Source organism: Dendrobates tinctorius, unplaced genomic scaffold (genome assembly GCF_039654945.1).
Source record: "Dendrobates tinctorius isolate UK_male_01 unplaced genomic scaffold, ASM3965494v1 ptg000038l, whole genome shotgun sequence".
NCBI classification, from domain to species: domain Eukaryota; kingdom Metazoa; phylum Chordata; class Amphibia; order Anura; family Dendrobatidae; genus Dendrobates; species Dendrobates tinctorius.
This window is the reverse complement of record NW_027361706.1, coordinates 19246676-19268093: the sequence shown is the minus strand read 5'-3', so window position 1 is coordinate 19268093 and position 21418 is coordinate 19246676. Positions and strand designations below refer to the sequence as shown.

General features: G+C 40.8%; 1 protein-coding gene across 1 annotated transcript in view; it reads right to left on the bottom strand.

The window, feature by feature from the left end:
- Positions 1 to 14133, bottom strand: part of PPARG (peroxisome proliferator activated receptor gamma) — an 81627-nt gene extending 67494 nt beyond the window's left edge. The window contains exon 1 of the mRNA XM_073574253.1: positions 13960 to 14133. The gene's annotated coding sequence lies outside the window, so the exon portion shown is untranslated. The remainder of the gene's footprint in view (positions 1 to 13959) is intronic.
- Between the last annotated feature and the right edge of the window lie 7285 nt (positions 14134 to 21418).

Here is a 21418-nt window from a genome sequence, read left to right as displayed (position 1 = left end):
TACACATTAGAAAGAGTCGGATGGAGGAAACATACCATTATAGTGAGTTGTGCTCAATAGTATGAAATACTGGAACATCAGACAGGGCTCATTTACCGTAAGTGATTTTTCTGGCTAAAAAACTTGATTTCAACTGGATCCTTTTTTATCACTGAATTCTACGGAAAATGGATCTCTTATGTAGCCATCTGCTTTCTTCCATTTGAAACGGATCCTGAAAGCAAAAACGGATCGCTTTGAAATGTTTCATTGTTAAAAAAAAACAGATCCAGTTGAAATCAGGTTTTTCAGCCGGAGAAAAAAAAGTTGTTTCTGCTCAATATTTTTGTCAACTGATTGCTGCTGGATCCGTTCTAACGAATGATTACTGCCCATGTGAACATAGCCTTAGTGAATACCAGCCCTAAGGCTTTACTAGACTGTGTCCTAGTAAAGTCAGGTTCACATCACGTCTTGGCCATAAGTTCCGGACTCCATGGATTGATACATTTGATCCCCTCAAAAATGGGATTTGGACATGTCTTGGGCACAACCATAAACTTATCAGATTAATTCCAAAACATGCAACTCTGGAGTCCATTTGAACTTTTTTTAGCCGTATCTATCTTTAAAGTTGTATACAGTAGTGAAGTCTACTGAGCTATGGTTTCTGACTTCAAAGAAGGTGTGGTAGATCAGCTCACTTGGCTACACCGAGGTAGGCACAGGAAATGCTGTCTCTTTAAATCTCTCACTGGTTTAATAAGGATGCTGCATAAACCTGTGCAGAATTAGCAAAAATATACAAGGCCTTTATGGCCTAAAGGCCTCGTCACACTAAGCGATATCGCTAGCAATATCGCTATAACGTCACTGATTTTGTGACGTAGCATCGATATTGCTAGCGATATCGCTGTGTGTGATACTTACCTCTGACCGCTCCCCCACTGGTTAACATTGATCGCGCGAGAACGGCCTGGGCCTTTTCTCGTCGTCAGCTTCCTGCTGTGGCGACGAGCGACGCGTGGATGCGGGCGGGAGGACGTCTTCATCGCCTCGTCTGACAGGTAAGTACGACCGCCGACCCCTGCTATGTCGCTGGTGATATCTGCCTGTTTGGCAGCTCACTAGCGACCACTTAGCGATGCACCAGCAATCCTAAGTGCATCGCTAAGTGTGGCAGTACCTTAAGGAAAAAACATAACATAGAGCACAGACCACATTGTAGCGGGGACCGGCCCTCTCAGGAAACAGCACTGGACTTCCACTCTCCAGGCTTACCGAACACTGAGTGCCTCAGAAGGCCAACTATTTATATCCTAAACCATACCCTGGGGTGGAGATAAGGTGGACAGCCTCCCAACAACACATTAGCTGTCCACAAAAAAACCCAGCAAAAAAACCCAGCCCCTTAAACATGGCTGATTAACCCCTCTCAGCATTTAGTGTGATGGAGCAAAATTTCTAGGCTTCAAATCACTGAAGCTAATAGCCTAATAGCCTCAGTGAAACATATCTCCTCTCCAGCACTTTGCCAGTGACTTTGTCACAATAGATATGTCTGAAAAAAAGAATGTTTTGGATACCATTTCAAATTGAAGCTTATGGCTCTCTGAGGCATGTCCAAATCCTGTTCATCAATTGCGACTTTTTAAAAAGTCACAAAATTTGCTGGAAATGTTCTCCATTTTCCTCTTGAGTGATTTTATGTACACCAGAGTGTTTTAGTGCAAATTTTGTATCATTTTTCAAAACTACACTAAAAAAAAAATTAATCGTAAAACAGGTCGAAGACAAAAATAAAGAGCATTCTGGACTTTGCGCAAAAATTCATAAATATAGCAAGCATCATTTTGAAGAATTTCGAGCAAAGAGCTTCAACAGATACCATAAGACAGAATGAGAACAGTGACTTAAGTAAATATCAGTGATGAGTGGGGTCTTTAGATTTTTCTTTGACGACATTTAAGGAACTTGTGGTCTCCATTATTAACCAGTCACAGTCATGCCTTTAATCCCATTTCGGGAAAAGGTCAATGAAGATGAGAATTCGACAATGTATCTCAATATTTTATCTTCATTGACCTTTTCCCTACAATTATATTTGAATCCATTGTGAAATAAAATCAACCTACACAATAAATGATGTCATAAACGAACTGTAGGCTCTTTAATAACAGCATGGATGTGATGTGGTTAATGTAACTTCCCAAAGTCTAAGGCTGAGTGCAGACGGAGTTTTGAGCCCTGCGGATTTTTCCGTGCAGAATGGAAGAAAACCGCAGGTCAAATGACCTGCATTTTTCCTGTGGATTTCTTCCATTTTTCACGCGGTTTTCATGCGGTTTTTGTGCGGTTTTCCATTGCGGTCTTCCCCCTGCGGATTTTGTAACAGGGGAGATAGAAAACCGCACAAAAGAAGTAACATGCTGCGGATTTTGTACCGCAGGAAAACCGCGAGGAAAAATCTGCAGCGTCTGCACAGCGTTTTTTTTTTTTCATTCATTTTAAAGGTACTGTACATCACAATGCGGATATGCAACATTTCTGCGCGGTAAAATCCGCTGCGGAAACGCTGCAAATCTGCATCGTGTGCACATGGCCTTATAGAAAGGATTCAAGTGAACATATAAAAGGGAAATGTCTGAAACCTGCTGGTTTCACAATTCACAAATGACGAATGAGACATTAAAAACGTGGACAGAACCTGATGACTATGTGGTTTGCTAATACCTAAAAGTCATTAGGTTATTGTGCGTTAATATTAATATTTATCATAATGTTATTATTTCATTAAATATTGCAATTAAAGTAAGAAAAATAATTGTAATATATTAGCATAAGTCATGTGGCACATGGGATACTAAACGTAAAATCTGCAGCCTACGGAAGGCTCTACTCATATCAGTTACAGAGATTTTTTTCAAGGTCGAAAGCTGAAAATCATAATGATAATTCTTAAAAAAAAGACTAAAACATAATATTATTTTTGATATAGAAGTCACTGTGGAAGCAGATGATTTTTCTGTAAGAAGCAATAGCCAGAGAGACTTGACGGAATGCTGGTTGCAGAGGTGATATAGTTTTACATGCCAATAATTCAGATGCCAGCGTTTCGGATATTGTCAATTACATGACTAAACCCCCTGTTATAACTTTAGATAGCTGTTAACGGAACTATGATTTGGATGATTGTTGGGATTATATGCATTGACTTTTCCTCTTCCTCAGTTTGCTATACGTGAGCTGAGTGACATCACCGCTCTTCAGAGTCTCTGGATCACTCTACGTTCTATGCATGAGCTGAGTGAGAGCACCATTCTTCAGAGTCTCTGAAGAACACTCTATGTTCTATGCATTTTTAGAAATGGAAAATTTGTGGATATCATCCGTGCTGCTGTATAAGTAACGGTCCAGGCATGTAGAATATAAGAAATGGTGTTTTATTCTCAACGCGTTTCGAAGTCAGAAGTCCTATTGACTTCGAAACGCGTTGAGAATAAAACACCCATTTCTTATCTTCTACATGACTGGACCATTATTTATACAGCAGCGCAGATGATATCCACAAATTTTCCATTTCTAAAACTGTGATTCGGTCATCGGCTTGACCTGTGGATCTGCAGTAGCTGTCAACTCCGAGCAGTTTATATGCCTTTATATTAAGAAAGATCAAGTGAGTGGAAACTGGTTATAAATTTGGAATAATCCTCAGATAAGACCCTATTGATGCTTTTCTTTCCTTTAGTGGTTCTTTATGTTCTATGCATGAACTGAGTGACATCACCGCTCTTCAGAGTCTCCAAAGCTCTCTATGTTCTATGCGTCAACTGAGTGACATCACCGCTCTTCAGAGCTCTCTATGTTCTATGTATGAGCTGAGTGACATCACCGCTCTTCAAAGTCTCCGGATCACTCTATGTTCTATGCATGAGTTGAGAGACATCACCGCTCTTCAGAGTCTCCATATCACACTATGTTCTATGCATGAGCTGAGAGACATCACCGCTCTTCAGAGTCTCCGGATCACTCTATGTTCAATTTGCTATACGTTAGCTGAGTGATGTCACCACTCTTCAGAGTCTCTAGATCACTCTACATTCTATTCATGAGCTGAGTGAGATCTCCGTTCTTCAGAGTCTCCAGATCACTCTATTTTCTATGCATGAACTGAGTGATGTGACCACTCTTCAGAGTCTCCGGATCACTCTATGTTCAATGCATAACCTGAGAGACATCACTGCTCTTCAGAGTCTCCAGATGACTCTATTTTCTATGCATGAACTGAGTGATGTCACCACTCTTCAGAGTCTCCGGATCACTCTATGTTCAATGCATGACCTGAGAGACATCACTGCTCTTCAGAGTCTCCAGATCACTCTATGTTCTATGCATGAGCTGAGTGACATCACCGCTCTTCAGAGTCTCCGGATCACTCTAGGTTCTATGCATGAGCTGAGTGACATCACCACTCTTCAGAGTCTCCGGATCACTCTATGTTCAATGCATAACCTGAGAGACATCACTGCTCTTCAGAGTCTCCAGATCACTCTATGTTCTATGCATGAGCTGAGTGACATAACCGCTCTTCAGAGTCTCCGGATCACTCTATGTTCTATGCATGAGCTGAGTGACATCACCACTCTTCAGAGTCTCCGGATCACTCTATGTTCTATTCATGAGCTGAGTGACATCACCGCTCTTCAGAGTCTCCGGATCACTCTATGTTCAATTTGCTATACGTGAGCGGAGTGACGTCACCGCTCTTCAGAGTCTCTGGATCACTCTACGTTCTATGCATGAGCTGAGTGAGCTCTCCGTTCTTCAAAGTCTCCGGATCACTCTATGTTCTATGCATGAGCTCAGTGACGTCACCGTTCTTCAGAATCTCCAGAGCTCTCTATGTTCTATGCATGAGCAGAGTGACGTCACTGCTCTTAAGAGTCTCTGAATCATTCTTTTACAGTGAAAGCTAGAGCCTTGTTCTGACGCTCCATAGAGTTACACTGTAAAAGCCAATTACTGGTCACACAGAGCGCAGTGTGACTCGGAGAGTGTGAAGAGCAGTGGCATCACTCCAAAGAAGCACTGGACACTGAGAAGATGGCAATAGATGAGAATGTATTAAGACACTCACTATACTTCATACATATATAAACATATTTTGTAGGGGAAAAAAAGTTCGCGGGAGGGCTTCTTTAATCTGCAAATTGTAAGATTTTCCCTATCTAAGAAATGCAAGACAGCCACAGACACGTAAAGCATAGTAACATCCATACAGTACTGTGATGTAACTAGCCCTCACTAGAAGTCACATGCAACTGGTCACACACACCACAACCAACGTCTGCTAGATATCAGATGTGACCGTCTCCAAAGTATATGTACTAAAATCATGTCCTGAATTCATTGTACAGTGAAGCAATACCTTTTACTTACAGATTCATGTCAAAATTATAATCATGTAAAATCTTTTAGAACAGACAAACTAATACAAATGTTTTGGATCAAGGGTTGGATAGAGAATTAGCACTGAGCGCATGGCATTACACAGGGGAATATTGGGGGAAATATTACAGATTTTCCGCTATGTCAATGACTCTTTACAGGTGAAGAACAAATTGTCGTGTAAGAGAACAATATTTCTTGGACCCAAGATCGTAATTATCACCAGTTACAGTACACAGACATAAGTCTACTCTTCTATTCTTACAGCGACTGCATCACCGGGAAGTCAGTCTACTGTACCCATAGTGTGACTTATGGCTTATGCACATGTCCATGAAGCCCATAAAGCTGTGTATGGGGGTAGTACAGCTTCTTGGAACTGTGCAGAACTGTAGAGCTCCGAAAAGTCTTGTATGTAGAGAGATATTATATTCTCGACAGTATTGTAGCCCTATTAAGACATTGTATAAAATGTAGCCACACTACAGTGGTATAAAGTGATGTGAACTTTTTTTTCTATATTTCCATGAAACAGTTGCAAAGAAAGCCCCTTTTCGTCCATTAAATGGGACCCCAACAATCACAGGAATTGACAACTAAGCTCTCCGGGCATTGCAATAGACATTAAAGATTTGAAAAGGTTTCATTTATTCTAAATCCTATTCATCAGTGATCATATTATTCTCCCATTGGCTTTAATATGAGAGCCATCATCTCTTGAAACGATCAATTAATACTGAAGAAGTCATTCTGTTTCAGGCTTACTTATAAGACACATCCATATTATACACATTTTTTGTAACATATTAATCTCTTTCTGACATGCCAACCAAGGCGCCACTTCACTACCTTAAAAATCAACCATTTCCTATTCCCAAATAAATATAAATGACCACTTTTGTACTTTCCTGGCACCATTTTTCCAGAGGTAAGTGGTTCATCCACTGGCCATATATCTCATTTGCTAAGCTGGCACTGCCCGTAATGTGGAAGCATAAGAACGTCCTCTTTCAGACTCATGCAGTCGGCACCAAATCTTTAACTGTTCGATTAACATAAATAAGATGACTTATAATTTCCTTATGGCATGGTATCTCAACCCAGAGAGAGATTATCAAAATGAAACTCGTCCCACCCAAACACGTTTTCAAAACAGCGGCGAGGTTGGAACTTTAGCTCAGATCTAGGCTAATTTATTATTATTATTATGCATTTATAATGTGAAAAGGGGAAATATAGACAAGTATAGTAAACATGTGTAAAACAAGGGACACACAAGCACATAAGGAGAGGGGACCCTGCCCGCGAGGGCTCACAGTCTACAGGGATGGGTGAGGATACAGTAGGAGAGGGTAGATGTCTCAAAATGTTGTCTCCAACGTGTTCGAAAAGCTAATATGAAACTGTGAATGTAATGAAACCCTATACTATATCAGTATGGAAGAATATATGTCAACAAGTATGCCATTTTTCTTATCATCGGCATTCAGGCTCAGATGGGCTATTTCCCAGAGTGACGACATAGACAACATAGACCTACTGTACAAATGTAATGTTAACAGAAGACTCTATGCACTCCAGGGACAAGCTACTTCTACTTCATACATACTGAATATGTTTAGTCCATTGTTCGTAAAAAACAAACAAACAGAAATTACCATGAAAAGGTGTATGGGGTCCCTACAATCAATAAGTAATGTCATAGTTTTAAGTTATGGTGACATCAAAATGATCAGAGTAGATAGTAGAGACCTGGTACAGCAGAATGTCTTTCTTCTTACTGAAACATAATAAAACAGATCTCAGAATTACGAAAATTCTTTTTTTTTCCGGGAGAATACATACAAGACAAGAGGTCAATTAGAAAAAGTGAGCTCATTCTCCATTTGCTGTTTCATCCCCCTACAACCAATTCAGTAACAGGAACCTGTTCTTCTTCTTCCCATATCATGTAGATGAGATAACGTGTCATTCTAAGGGCTCATTCAGATGTCAGTGATGTCTCTTCTACATAAAAAACTGGCAAAGCTTTCTCAAACAAACTTGAAAAGTGGACAGCACTCGGATGGTACAAGGACAGCATCCCAGCGCTGTCCTTTTTTTCCCCCAGACTCATAGACTTCCATTGATTTGTTTGATAATCAAACTTGTACATCTCCATGTTTTGGTGCAGATCACTTGGTCCACAATTCTCCCCTCTCAGACATGTTAGCCCTAAAGTGATTACCACCAGGGTAGGTCCACACGACTGTTTTCTCTCCATTTGAGAAAAATGGTCCGATTATTCTGATCAGACTTTGATCAGAGTGACACCATTTTTCTCGGAAGTTGAGAGAAAAAAAAGCTTCTCCATCTTCTCCATTCTGTCAGTCCATGAAAATCGGACCACACTCGGATGTCATTTGAGTGAGGTCGGGTGTTTTCTCACAGACCCAAAGGCTTGCATTGCCAATTTTGATCGGACACTTGGATCAAAATTGGACGTCTCCAATTTTTTCCTCAGACTGCTTGGTCTAAGGTAAAAATTGGACATGTGCACAGCCCCATAGAATATCATGGGCACGAGTACTATCCCTGAAAACCACGGATAGCACTCGTCCAATATAATCAGTCATATACACGAGTCCTTAAGATGAGATTTCGTTACCGAGACCCGTTGAGGTTCCAAAACTAGGGTAGCTTAGAACCTCCGGCACCCCACAATTTGATCAAAATCCCATTTTATATTCATGTTATATTTTATAACACTTATCTAAACTATTAATTGAGAAAGGTAAAAAAAAAAAGATGATGGAGTTTGGATTCCAGTACTTGTGTGATCGTGGAGGAAACCTGAAGACCTGAAGAACATCGACAGGGGAATTTTTGTTCTGCTAGTTGAATATTAATTTTGCTGTTCCAAGTCTGATGGTTTTGATCTTTGGCATCCAACTAGGATGAGCATTTCATAAATCTATAAAGATTTTCTCTATATTTACTCCTAAATCTTGTCAACCTCAGAAACAGGTTAAGCACGGTAATTGGGCTCTGTAAAGACAGGCCATCAAGACTTTATGTCAAAGGTAATTTTAAAAAGTTGTATTTTGTGTCTAAAAAGGAAACCTGAAAATAAACCCATTTTGCTGGAAATACCTGATTTTGCACTACATTCTACTGTTGGGCATAAATGTATTCATTTTCGGACTGGAGGCTAGTGGATAAACGTATTCGTTTTCAGACTGGAGGCTAGTGGAGAGCGTTTCTTTGATGGCATGTCATAGATTCCTAGAATAAGAGTAAGTGGAGTTTGGCTTTTAGCTAATGTCCACCTGTTTGCTTATTCTTCATCTAGAACAAACAGGAACCTGAATGTCAGAGAAAAACCTGCCTAACATCGTAATCATTCATAGATGGCAGGAATGTGACACTACAAGCAGTCAAGTGTAAGACATCATCACGACAAGGTCTCATCGGTGCAGAGAGAGCAAAGAACAGACACTTGGACTCACGGCCGCAGTCGGTATAAAGTCTCCTGGCACGGAGACGATCATTGTGACCTACTGTAACTGGTAGGGCGGAATATGCACTCGTTTGACCTGAACTGCTGATAGGGTTCAAAGGATTTCTATGTATTGATTTCAGTAGGACTCATATAACAGGGGACATGTAGTGCTCACACTTGTCACTGATACATTTTTTGCTTGCCTATAATAATAATAATCTTTATTTTTATATAGCGCTAATATATTCCGCAGCGCTTTACAGTTTGCACATATTATCATCACTGTCCCGATGGGGCTCACAATCTAAATTCCCTATCAGTATGTCTTTAGAATGTGGGAGGAAACCGGAGTACCCGGAGGAAACCGGAGCAAAACACGGAATCCTTGGTGGGATTTGAACCCAGGACCTCAGCGCTGCAAGGCTGCAGAGTTAACCACTGAGCCACCGTGCCGCCGCCTATACTATAGATCAGATAAGTCGACAGCCCTTTATGGACTAATATCAAGGACGCACCATAGTTTATACAGAGAATGGTTATGAGAAATGACCCAGCCTGGTTTTGCTATGAAGCTGCGATCATGAACTATTTTGCACTAATTAAACGATCATTTCATAGAATATCATTCCGAAATATGTCTTTTTCGATCAATCTCGAACATCCTTTTATTTCTTAATACAAAAAAAAAAAAAATTATCTTGCAACATACCCCTTGACAGAACATGTCAGTGTCTGTCCTGATTGCGAAGCGCTCAGACGCGCACGTGGGTTCCCCCAAAAATTCACTTCCTAAATCGCTTTACATCGTGTGACCCGAGAAGTGAAAACTCTGCAAAGTATTCCTGCTGATTCATGTGAAGAGTTGATTTATACTTCTGTGTTTGATTAGAGGCACACTTGTCATATGAGAATAACAGACTACAACGTATCCCTAAAATATATTATAGAAACAGTGCGATTCATTCCTCGTTTCCCCAATGTAGGCACGTTACAATTCTTATTGCCACAGTCATATTTTATCATTACACATAATAAGAAAAATGACTTTTTGTCTTATCTTTGCTATGATCGGGATGATTTATGGCAGAACACGTTTGTATGTTTGGTGTTGGCCTGATCAGGTGGGGACTGTATCTATGTCTATACAGTTGTACAGAATTAAATAGCAAAGAGAATACATAGAAAATAATATTCATATTATATAACCGCAAACTTTAATCTTTAGATAATCTGGCTAATCTGCCATTAAAAAAATACATCACCCGAGACATTACTATATTACAAAATAGGTAAACGGATACTGAGAAAACCGAGAAAACCAGTCTGCTGCAATCAGGCTGCAACCTGGACACACTGCGTCCCACGTCAGCCCCAGTATACCCCAGTACTGACTGGTAGAAATCATTGACAGAAACACCCTGACCAGTAACAACCACGCTCGCTCCCTCAGCACATTACACACGAACCTCACTCCAGACCTGGCGAAATATCACTAGTGACCGCTCTCCTGTCCTCAGCACATCGTCCTGAGCAATCTACAGTCTGAAGAACCTATATATCTCCATTTAAGGCACATCAGTATATTTCATCAGTATTTGTAGGCCTTAACCAGGAGTGTCACTGAGGCCTCATTCACACATCAGTATTTGGTTAGTATTTCATCAGTATTTGCACCGTTCAGTATTTGGTTAGCACTTCACATCAGTATTTGGTCAGTATTTCATCAATATTTGCACCGTTCAGTATTTGGTTTGTACTTCACATCAGTATTTGGTCAGTATTTCATCAGTATTTGCACCGCTCAGTACTTGCTTTGTAGCTCACATCAGTATTTGGTCAGTAGTTCATCAGTATTTGCACCGTTCAGTATTTGGTTAGTACTTCATATCAGTATTTGGTCAGTATTTCATCAGTATTTGCACCGTTCAGTATTTGGTTAGTACTTCACATCAGTATTTGGTCAGTATTTCAACAGTATTTGCACCGTTCAGTATTTGGTTAGTACTTCACATCAGTATTTGGTCAGTATTTCATCAGTATTTGCACCGTTCAGTATTTGGTTAGTACTTCACATCAGTATTTGGTCAGTATTTCATCAGTATTTGCACCGTTCAGTACTTGGTTAGTAGTTCACATCAGTATTTGGTCAATATTTTTATCAGTATTTGCACATGTTCTGTATTTTGTCAGTATTTTACCTAAGTATTTGTAAGGCCTCTTTCACACATCAGTATTTTTGATCAGTATTTCATCAGTATTTGTATGCCAAAACCAGGAATGTCTCCAAAATAAGGAACAGGAGTCAGTCTTTCAATTATATTTTTTTCTTGGTAAGTTCCATTCCTGGCTTTGGCATACAAACACTGATGCAAAATACTGACCAAATACTGACGTGTGAATGAGCCTTAAGTCATAACCAGGAGTGTCCCTGAGGCCTCAATCAAACATCAGTATTTGGTCCGTATTTCTTCAGTATCTTACTGTTGGGGTTCCTCAAGGATCGGTTCTAGGCCCCCTCCTCTTCTCCTTGTACACTGCCCCTATTGGTCAAACAATCAGTAGATTTGGTTTCCAGTACCATCTCTATGCTGATGACACCCAATTATACGCTTCTTCTCCTGACATCACGCCAGCCTTTCTAGAAAACACTGGCGATTGTCTAAACGCTGTGTCTAATATCATGTCCTCACTATATCTGAAACTGAACCTATCAAAGACTGAACTCCTTGTGTTTCCTCCCGCTACTAATGTACCTACACCCGACATTGCCATTTCCGTCTGTGGTTCCACTATTACTCCCCAGCAACATGCCCGCTGTCTTGGGGTCATACTTGATTCCGAGCTTTCCTTTGCCCCCCACATTCGATCACTGGCTCGCTCTTGTCATCTGCACCTCAAAAACATTTCTAGAATTCGACCTTTTCTTACTTTTGACTCTGCAAAAACTCTTACTGTTTCTCTTATTCATTCTCGTCTCGACTATTGTAACTCTCTTCTAATCGGTCTCCCTCTTACAAAACTCTCCCCTCTCCAATCTGTCTTGAATGCTGCAGCCAGGATCATATTCCTCACCAATCGTTACACCGATGCCTCTACCTTGTGCCAGTCATTACACTGGCTACCCATCCACTCCAGAATTCAGTATAAACTTATTACCCTCACCCACAAAGCCCTCCATGGCTCAGCACCACCCTACATCTCCTCCCTTGTTTCAGTATACCACCCTACCCGCGCCCTCCGTTCTGCTAATGACCTGAGGTTAGTATCCTCAATAGTCAGAACCTCCCACTCCCGTCTCCAAGACTTTACACGTGCCGCGCCAATTCTTTGGAATGCACTTCCCAGGTCAATACGATTAGTCCCCAGTCCCCACAATTTTAAGCGTGTCCTGAAAACGCATTTATTCAGACTGGCCTATCGCCTCAACACATTAACCTAACCTATCCCTGTGTGGCAGAGCCAAAAATTTTACCATAACCAGGTTCCCAGCATCATGTTCCCACATGCTTTATGCATCCATTAGCCCTCTGTGTCTGTACTGTTACACACTTAACATTATGGCTGGTCCATACAATCAGGGCAACTGTTACCACCCACCTTTCGTGTCTACCTCTTTCCTCATAGACTGTAAGCTTGCGAGCAGGGCCCTCACTCCTCTTGGTATTTGTTATAATCTACTGTATGTGATTATTGTTATGCTGTAATGTCTATTGTCTGTACAAATCCCCTCTGAAATGTAAAGTGCTGCGGAATATGTCGGCGCTATAAAAAATAAAATTTATTATTATTATTATTTGCACACGTTCAGTGCTTCGTTAGTAGTTCACATCAGTATGTGGTCAGTATTTTTATCAGTATTTGCAGACATTCAGTATTTGTAAATCATAACAAGGAGTGTCTCTGAGGCCTCAATCACACATCAGTACTTGGTCAGTATTTCATCTGTATTTGTACACAGTCAGTATTTGGTTAGTAGTTCACATCAGTACTTGATCAGTATTTCATCAGTATTTGCACACTTTCAGTATTTGGTTAGCAGTTAACATCAGTATTGTTAAGCCAAAACCAGTAGTGGACCAATTAGAGGAAAAGTATACTGGAAACACGTTACCACTTCTGAATTTATCACCCACTCCTGGTTTTGGCTTACACATACTGATGTAAAATACTGACCAAATACTGACGTGTGAATGTGGCCTAAAACACAGAACAGGTGTCAATCTTTCAATTATAGTTTTTCTCTGTAAGTTCCACTTCTGGCTTTGGCATACAAACACTGATGCAAAATACTGACCAAATACTGACGTGTGAATGAATCCTAATGATTAGTCTTGTAGCCCACAATCAGGCCTCATTCACACATCAGTATTTTGGATCAGTGTTTGTATGCCAAAGCCAGGAGTGGAACTTACAGAGAAAAACTATAACTAAAAGACTGACACCTGTTCTGTGTATTAGAGACACTGCTGAAATACTGATCCAAACTACTGATGTGTGAATGAGGCCTCTACAAGACATGGTGACCAGTACAGTACAGCTGGTGACTTGCAGTAAAGCATTTGCTCTGCATTCTCTCACCCCAGTGTATTATAACACTGACATAGCTTAAAGAAAAAAGTGAATAGAATCTTGAAAGAACACAAGTGCAACAATGTTGCAAAAATGGTAAACAAAGCCTGAAAATACAGAATAATATAGATCATGTAGTAAATACATCCATGGGATTTGTACAGACAGCCATTTACTCTGGAAAGTAAAATCTGTGTGATATGATGATGATGTAAATTCAAGTGAACAGGGGGTACTCTGAGCATAATGTGTCAATGGGAATCTGGGGTCCCACTAACATTCAGCTTCAGATCAATGCTGCTTTCTAGGCTATATTGGATATCAGCCTGGATAATATTTCCCAGACCTCCATCATATCTAACAGACAAGTTATTAAATAATCAGAACCCCCCCCCCCCCTCCCATATATCATATGCAACAGAAGGGAATTAAAGTGCAAATGTATCTGAGCAATATAAGCTTGGAAGGTGAACATCACTGACCTGCAATGGTTGTCAGTCAGTAGGACAGCTCAGCAGTAGTCAGCCATAAGCTGGCAGCAGAGTCCACACTGGATGGGATAGTGTCCACTTAAAGCTGCAGCTGTCACATGAAGTGAGGACACTTCAGTCTCTACTATTCTCTTCCCTCTCATCAGACCCTGCCAGTACTACTGTCAGCCAGCTCTCCAATGTGTGTCACTCCCCTTCCCTGTGTCAGGTCCTCCCTCTCTCTCCACCCCTAACCCTCCCAGACTCTGGAGAGAGCACATTACTGACTGTCCTATCTGCACTGAACTGACCCATCCACCCCTGATTGAGTGATCCCAATGCTTGTAGGGCGCCCTAAGCAATTCCAAAATATGGCAAATAAAGCTGATTAGAAGATGCTGCCACCTACTGGTTGATAAGTGTCATTCTTTTATCAAAGTTGATATTTATATAAATATTGTGGATGGAGATATGGCAGAACATATGCCCTGGCCCCTGGGTAGTCACCCTGCTTTGTCCGCACTATATAAATAGAAAAGAAAAGACTCATGTCCGTCATATAAACAGAAAAGATAACAATGCTTTATTGATTCGCAGCACATGACAATAAAAAACATCAAGAAATATACAGTGATACTGTATAGAGAAGATAGAGAACCTAATGGTCGTAGTACATAAGAAGTAGCTATCAGAAAATGTCATAAATAAGGCATGTATACCACCAATCTTATTATAAGGGCTCCCTCACGCAACCGTAGATTCATGCGGGAGAGTCGGATCAATTATGTAAATGACACTGGTAAGAATTCGATCCAAGTGTCAGCTGAGTGTGATCCGATGAGAAAATCATAGCTCAGATGAGAAGGTGGAGAGCAAAATTTCTCCTTCTTCTCCATTCTGTGAGTCAGTGGAAATTGGACTGCGCTCGGATGTAATCCGAGTGCAGTCCGATGATTTCCACGCACCCGTAGGCTTGAATAGGTGAGTGGCATCCGATTTGCCTGCAAATTGCAACATGCAGTGATTTCTTTCTCATGCCAACTCGGTATGAGAAAAAAACGCAGATCTGCACTGCCCCATAGAATAAAATTGGTTTGAGTGCTTTCCGATAAAAAATTAAATAGCGCTCGGCTGATGTATACGCTCTTGTGAGCGAGCCCTAATACTAAGCAGTTTTGATTTTTATAACACCCCCTCTCAGTGCCAGAATGGGACTCAAATTCATCATTGGCAATTGATAGCACAGTATGTGTGCTCCATATTGTGCCTCCACATAGTAACAGTGTCCCTTCGGTGCCTCTACATAGTAATAGTAGCCCCTTCTGTGCCCCCCTATTGTGCATCCATATTGCTATATTGCCCTCATATGCCTCCGTATAATAATTGTTCACCCTTTGTGCTAGTAATAAAGCCCCCCTATTTGCATTCATATAGCAGTAGTTTCCCTTCGGTGACTCCATATAGTAATAGTGCCTTCATATAGTAATAGTGCTTCCTTGGTGCCTCTATACAGTAATAGCACTTATTCTATGCCTCCACATAATTATATCCTCTTCTGTGCCTCCATGTAATAATTGTACCTCCTTTTATCCTCTATATAGTTGTAGTAACACTATTATGCCTCCATATATTAAGAATTTACTTCTGTGCCTCATAGTTATAAAGCATCCATACAACTGTGTGTATGTGCTCTATGCTCCCATATAGTAATAGTGCTCCCTCTATGCCTTTAAATATTAATAATGTCCCCATCTAAGCCTTCATATAGTAGTAGTTCCCCCCTCTGTGCCCCCATAAGATAACAGTGTCCCAATTCTAACTCTATATACATAGCTATAGTGCCCACCTATGCTCCCAAATAGTATTAGCACCCCATTGTGCCTCCACAGAGTTTAGTGCCTCCTTTATGCCTCTGTATTGTAACTATGCCCCCTTTGTGCCTTTATATAACAGTGACCTCCTCTGTGCCCCAGATAGTGTATTATGGTACATTACTACTCCCCTCTCCCCTGAGTGGGGGGAAGGTTACAGACTGAGGGCAGATTAAGGAGCTAAGGCAAGGAATATGGCCCTAGCATCTTCACCATCAGAATTTATCCAGGGAACAGGGCGAGCTAGGGCACCCCCTAGCATTAGGGTAAGGGAAGGAGCCCCTGATACTGACACACCCAACAACAGAGTCATGACAGTTGTCTAATAATCAGGAAATGTGATCCTACATAGAATATCCGGAGTATGACGCCCAAAATTCAGACCCAAATAGGTTAATTATAGTGAAAAATATATACAGTCTTTATTGATACCTATACATAAGAAATTGAGATGCATTAAAAAAACAATAATATGATCAGGAGGCGGTAATAACACAAAAAGGAAAGTGACAGCAGCATGAACAAAGTATTGCGCATTGGTACATAGAGTAACCAACAAATCCCCAGCACAACAATGGCTCACTAAGTGAACTGTGCCACAATCAATTAAATCTAAATTCTAAGGGATAGGATGCAAAATAACGCTCTATCGCTCTATCTCATAGATGCTATACAGGGCACAAGGAGACATGCATTGCAAGAGTTAAAGTGCTTAGTGCAAAAAATGAAGGGAAAGTGCTGTAGTGACCATGCTTACCCATGTGGGGCGTGTCTGCGTGTCAGACCCCAAGCCCCAATGCACAATTTGCGCTGGGCTTCGTCGGGGGGCTTATGTAGTCCTGGCAGTCTTAATATATACCAGATTGATCACAGTGGCCCACGCTGTGTGATAGATCTTGCTAGAAGTTAGGCACACCTGTCTCAGATTTACACTAACTTGAATTTGGGATGAGGGAAGGAGCCCCTGGTCCCAGGACACCCAACAGAGTCGTGACAGTAATAGTGATATTATTGTGCCTCTGTATAGTTATAGTATTCCCATCTATGTCTCCATATAATAATAGCCCACCATTGTATCTTTACATAGCAACAGTGCACACTTATACCTCCAGATAGTAAAATACCCAGTAGTACCTCCATATAACTATAGTGCCTCCTTTATGCTGCCATAAAGCAATAGTGCTTTCCCTTTGCATCTATATAATAATAGTGGTCCCTTTCTGTACCTCCATTTAAGAATACCTATTCTGTGCCTCCATATAATAATAGTGCCCCCTCTGTGTCTCAGTATAGTAATAGTGTCCCCTGTGTGTGTCACAGGTTACTGCGACAGAGGGGGCCCAGTAATCAGTGTACTCCTTCACTGATTAGAATCTCTTCACCATCATATTAAACAGTGCAGGTTACTGCTAGCAGCGTAGGTGTTAATCTGTTCAGTTGAGAGCTCCTGGAGCTTTCCTGCTTTGATGATCTCAGCTGTTCAGTGTTGGCCACTCCCCTCTGCTATATATACTCACCTCTGGCAATCAGGGATGCCAGTGTTAGTTTCATACTGCCTGGTTCTGGAGTTTGAGGTGTTGGTTGTTTCTGGAGGCATTTGAAGTGTTATTCAGAAGACTTGCTTGATGATTTGTGTGTGTGTATATCCTCATCCTCTCCTATTTGTTTTTTACTTCCTTTACTTACCCGGCGTTCCACTCTGTTGTTTGTGAGGGCATATTTTTATGATTGGTATTTTCATTTATCCCTGTACATCTTCCCCTGTTTGTCTGGTTTGTGTACTTGTACAATACAACTCCCCACTTCCCTGGGTGGGAGAGGAGACATATAGAGGCTCATATAGGAGCTCAGCAAGGCACATGGCCCTGGCATCTTCACCATCAGAAGTAATCTGGGGGAAGGGATAGCTAGTGCACTTCCAGCTTAAGGGGTAGGGAAAGAGCTGGCAGCTTACATTGACATAACTGGAGAGGGCAACTTCTATGCGTCAGCTGCTGGCTTGGTGTGCTACATATATCTGAAATGAGAGGTGTGTGTGCTCCGTGTCTATTGTATAAGCGCTGCATGTCTATGCCTAATGTATGAGCAGTGTGTGTATTGTATGAGCAGTGTGTGCCTTGTATATGTCTAATGTATGAGCAGTGTGTGTATTGTATGAGCAGTTTATGTATTGTATGAGCAGTGTGTGTGCTGTATATGTCTAATGTATGAGTAGTGTGTGTATTGTATGAGCAGTGTGCTGTATATATCTAATGTATGAGTAGTGTGTGTATTGTATGAGCAGTGTGTTTATTGTATATGTCTAATGCATGAGCAGTGTGTGTGTTGTATGAGCAGTGACTGTATTGTATGAGCAGTGTGTATGCTGTATATGTCTAATGTATGAGTAATGTGTGTATTGTGTGAGCAGTGTGTGTATTGTGTGAGCAGTGTGTATTGTATGAGCAGTGTGTGTGCTGTATATATCTAATTTATGAGTAGTGTGTGCGTTGTATGAGCAGTGTGTGTATTGTAGATGTCTAATGTATGAGCAGTGTGTGTGTTGTATGAGCAGTGACTGTATTGTATGAGCAGTGTGTGTGCTGTATATGTCTAATGTATGAGTAGTGTGTGTATTGTGTGAGCAGTGTGTGTATTGTGTGAGCAGTGTGTATTGTATGAGCAGTGTGTGTGCTGTATATATCTAATTTATGAGTAGTGTGTGCGTTGTATGAGCAGTGTGTGTATTGTAGATGTCTAATGTATGAGCAGTGTGTGTGTTGTATGAGCAGTGACTGTATTGTATGAGCAGTGTGTATGCTGTATATGTCTAATGTATGAGTAGTGTGTGTATTGTGTGAGCAGTGTGTGTATTGTGTGAGCAGTGTGTATTGCATGAGCAGTGTGTATTGTATGAGCAGTGTGTGTGCTGAATATGTCTAATGTATGAGCAGTGTGTGTATTGTATGAGCAGTGTGTGTGCTGAATATGTCTAATGTATGAGTAGTGTGTGTATTGTATGAGCAGTGTGTGTGCTGTATATATCTAATGTATGAACAGTGTGTGTATAGTATGAGTAGTGTGGGTGCTGTATATGTCTAATGTATGAGTAGTGTGTGTATTGTATGAGCAGTGTGTGTATTGTGTGACCAGTGTGTGTATTGTATGAGCAGTGTGAGTGCTGTATATGTCTAATGTATGAGTAGTGTGTGTATTGTATGAGCAGTGTGTGTGCTGTATATATCTAATGTATGAACAGTGTGTGTATAGTATGAGAAGTGTGTGTGCTGTATATGTCTAATGTATGAGTAGTGTGTGTATTGTATGAGCAGTGTGTGTATTGTGTGACCAGTGTGTGTATTGTATGAGCAGTGTGTGTGCTGTATATGTCTAATGTATGAGTAGTGTGTGTATTGTATGAGCAGTGTGTGTGCTGTATATATCTAATGTATGAATAGTGTGTGTATAGTATGAGAAGTGTGTGTGCTGTATATGTCTAATGTATGAGTAGTGTGTTTATTGTGTGAGTAGTGTGTGTGCAGTATTTATATGTCTAGTGTATGAGCAGTGTGTGTGCTGTATATATGTAATGTATGAGTAGTGTGTGTTTTGTAAGAGCAATGTGTGTGCTGTATATATCTAATGTATGAGCAGTGTGTGTATTGTATGAGCAGTGTGTGTGTTGTGTATATCTAATGTATGAATAGTGTGTGTGTTGTATGAGCAGTGTGTGCTGTATATATCTAATGTATGAGCAGTGTGTGTATTGTATGAGCAGTGTGTGTGTTGTGTATATCTAATGTATGAATAGTGTGTGTGTTGTATGAGCAGTGTGTGCTGTATATATCTAATGTATGAGTAGTGTGTGTAATGTATGAGCAGTGTGAGTATAGCATGAGCAGTGTGTGTGCTGTATATGTCTAATGTATGAGCAGTGTGTGCATTGTGTGAGCAGTGTGTGTGCTGTATATATCTAATGTATGAATAGTAACATAGTTAGTAAGGCCGAAAAAAGACATTAGTCCATCCAGTTCAGCCTATAAAATTCTGTCAGAATAAATCCCCAGATCTACGCCTTCTAAAGAACCTAACAATAACTGTAAGATACAATATTGTTACGCTCCAGGAAGACATCCAGGCCTCTCTTGAACCCTTCGACTGAGTTCGCCATCACCACCTCCTCAGGCAGGGAATTCCAGATTCTCACTGCCCTAACAGTAAAGAATCCTCTTCTATGTTGGTGGAAAAACCTTTTCTCCTCCAGACGCAGAGAATGCCCCCTTGTGACCGTCACCTTCCTTGGTATAAACAGATCCTCGGAGAGATATTTGTATTGTCCCCTTAAATACTTATACATGGTTATTAGATCGCCCCTCAGTCGTCTTTTTTCTAGACTAAATAATCCTAATTTTGCTAATCTCTCTGGGTATTGTAGTTCCCCCATCCCCTTTATTAATTTTGTTGCCATCCTTTGTACCTGCTCTAGTTCCATAGTAGCATAATGTGTGTGTTGTATGAGCAGTGTGTGCTGTATATATCTAATGTATGAGCAGTGTGTGTATTGTATGAGCAGTGTGTGTGCTCAATATGTCTATTCTCTTCATACAGGTAACCAGCTCTTTCAATCTCTGCTCTGAATCAACTCCTGTGTTCCTCCACTCCATTCAATGTCAGCAAGCAGTTAATCCTGAATGCTATATATGTGTTTTCAACTATGCAAGCTTATATCTGGTATATAGTTATTTCAGTTTACTTATGTTGTGAGGTTAAGAAACTTTTCAAAGTGCTTTATGATCCATGTAGTGCTGAACATCTGTTTATCTGGCCACAACATTTTATTGGGGCCTGCTGTCTCAATTTAGTTTGATTGATTAACGAGTAGAGAGAGAGGCCAAAAAAGAAATCTAAGCCTTAGCCCCCAATATATTCAGACATAGCTTGGGGGAGCATTTATGCACATGTAATTGAAGTACATGTATCAAAGTACGAGGCAGTATAGCATGGCAGTTAGACAGGGCAGGAGACAGGTAAGACATTTATATACATCTATTCCCTGTACAATAGGAGTACAACAAATATATACCATATGCATTTGTGTAATTTATATCCTGGCCGCTGCATTCACACACATCCACCGCCCTGTTATTAACTCTCTACACTCCATCCATATCGGCCACTCGCTCCTTTCCTCTCCTATGCATAGCACTCACGCTCTTTTCACATTGTTAAATTGCACAGATCCAGTCAGTCCCACCATTCAACATAAGAGATGCTCTCACAAATCACTTAACCATCTGCTCACTCTTTCTATCCTCCTTCTCCTAGTAGCAGGAGACATTGCTCCCAACCCTGGTCCCCCATGTTATAGAAAGTCAAACCCCCCAACTGCTACACTCAGAAACCCCTCTAATCTTATTAATATTCCCTGCATGCCATCTGTCTCTCTTAATTGTGCACTTTGGAATTCTCGCTCAGTGTGTAACAAACTCTCTTTCACTCTTGACTTTTTCCTTTCTAATTCTCTTAACCTCCTGGCTCTTACTGAAACCCGGATCCAGCAGTCAGACACTACCGCTGCTGCTGCTCTTTCATATGGTGGACTACACTTCTCTCATACCCCA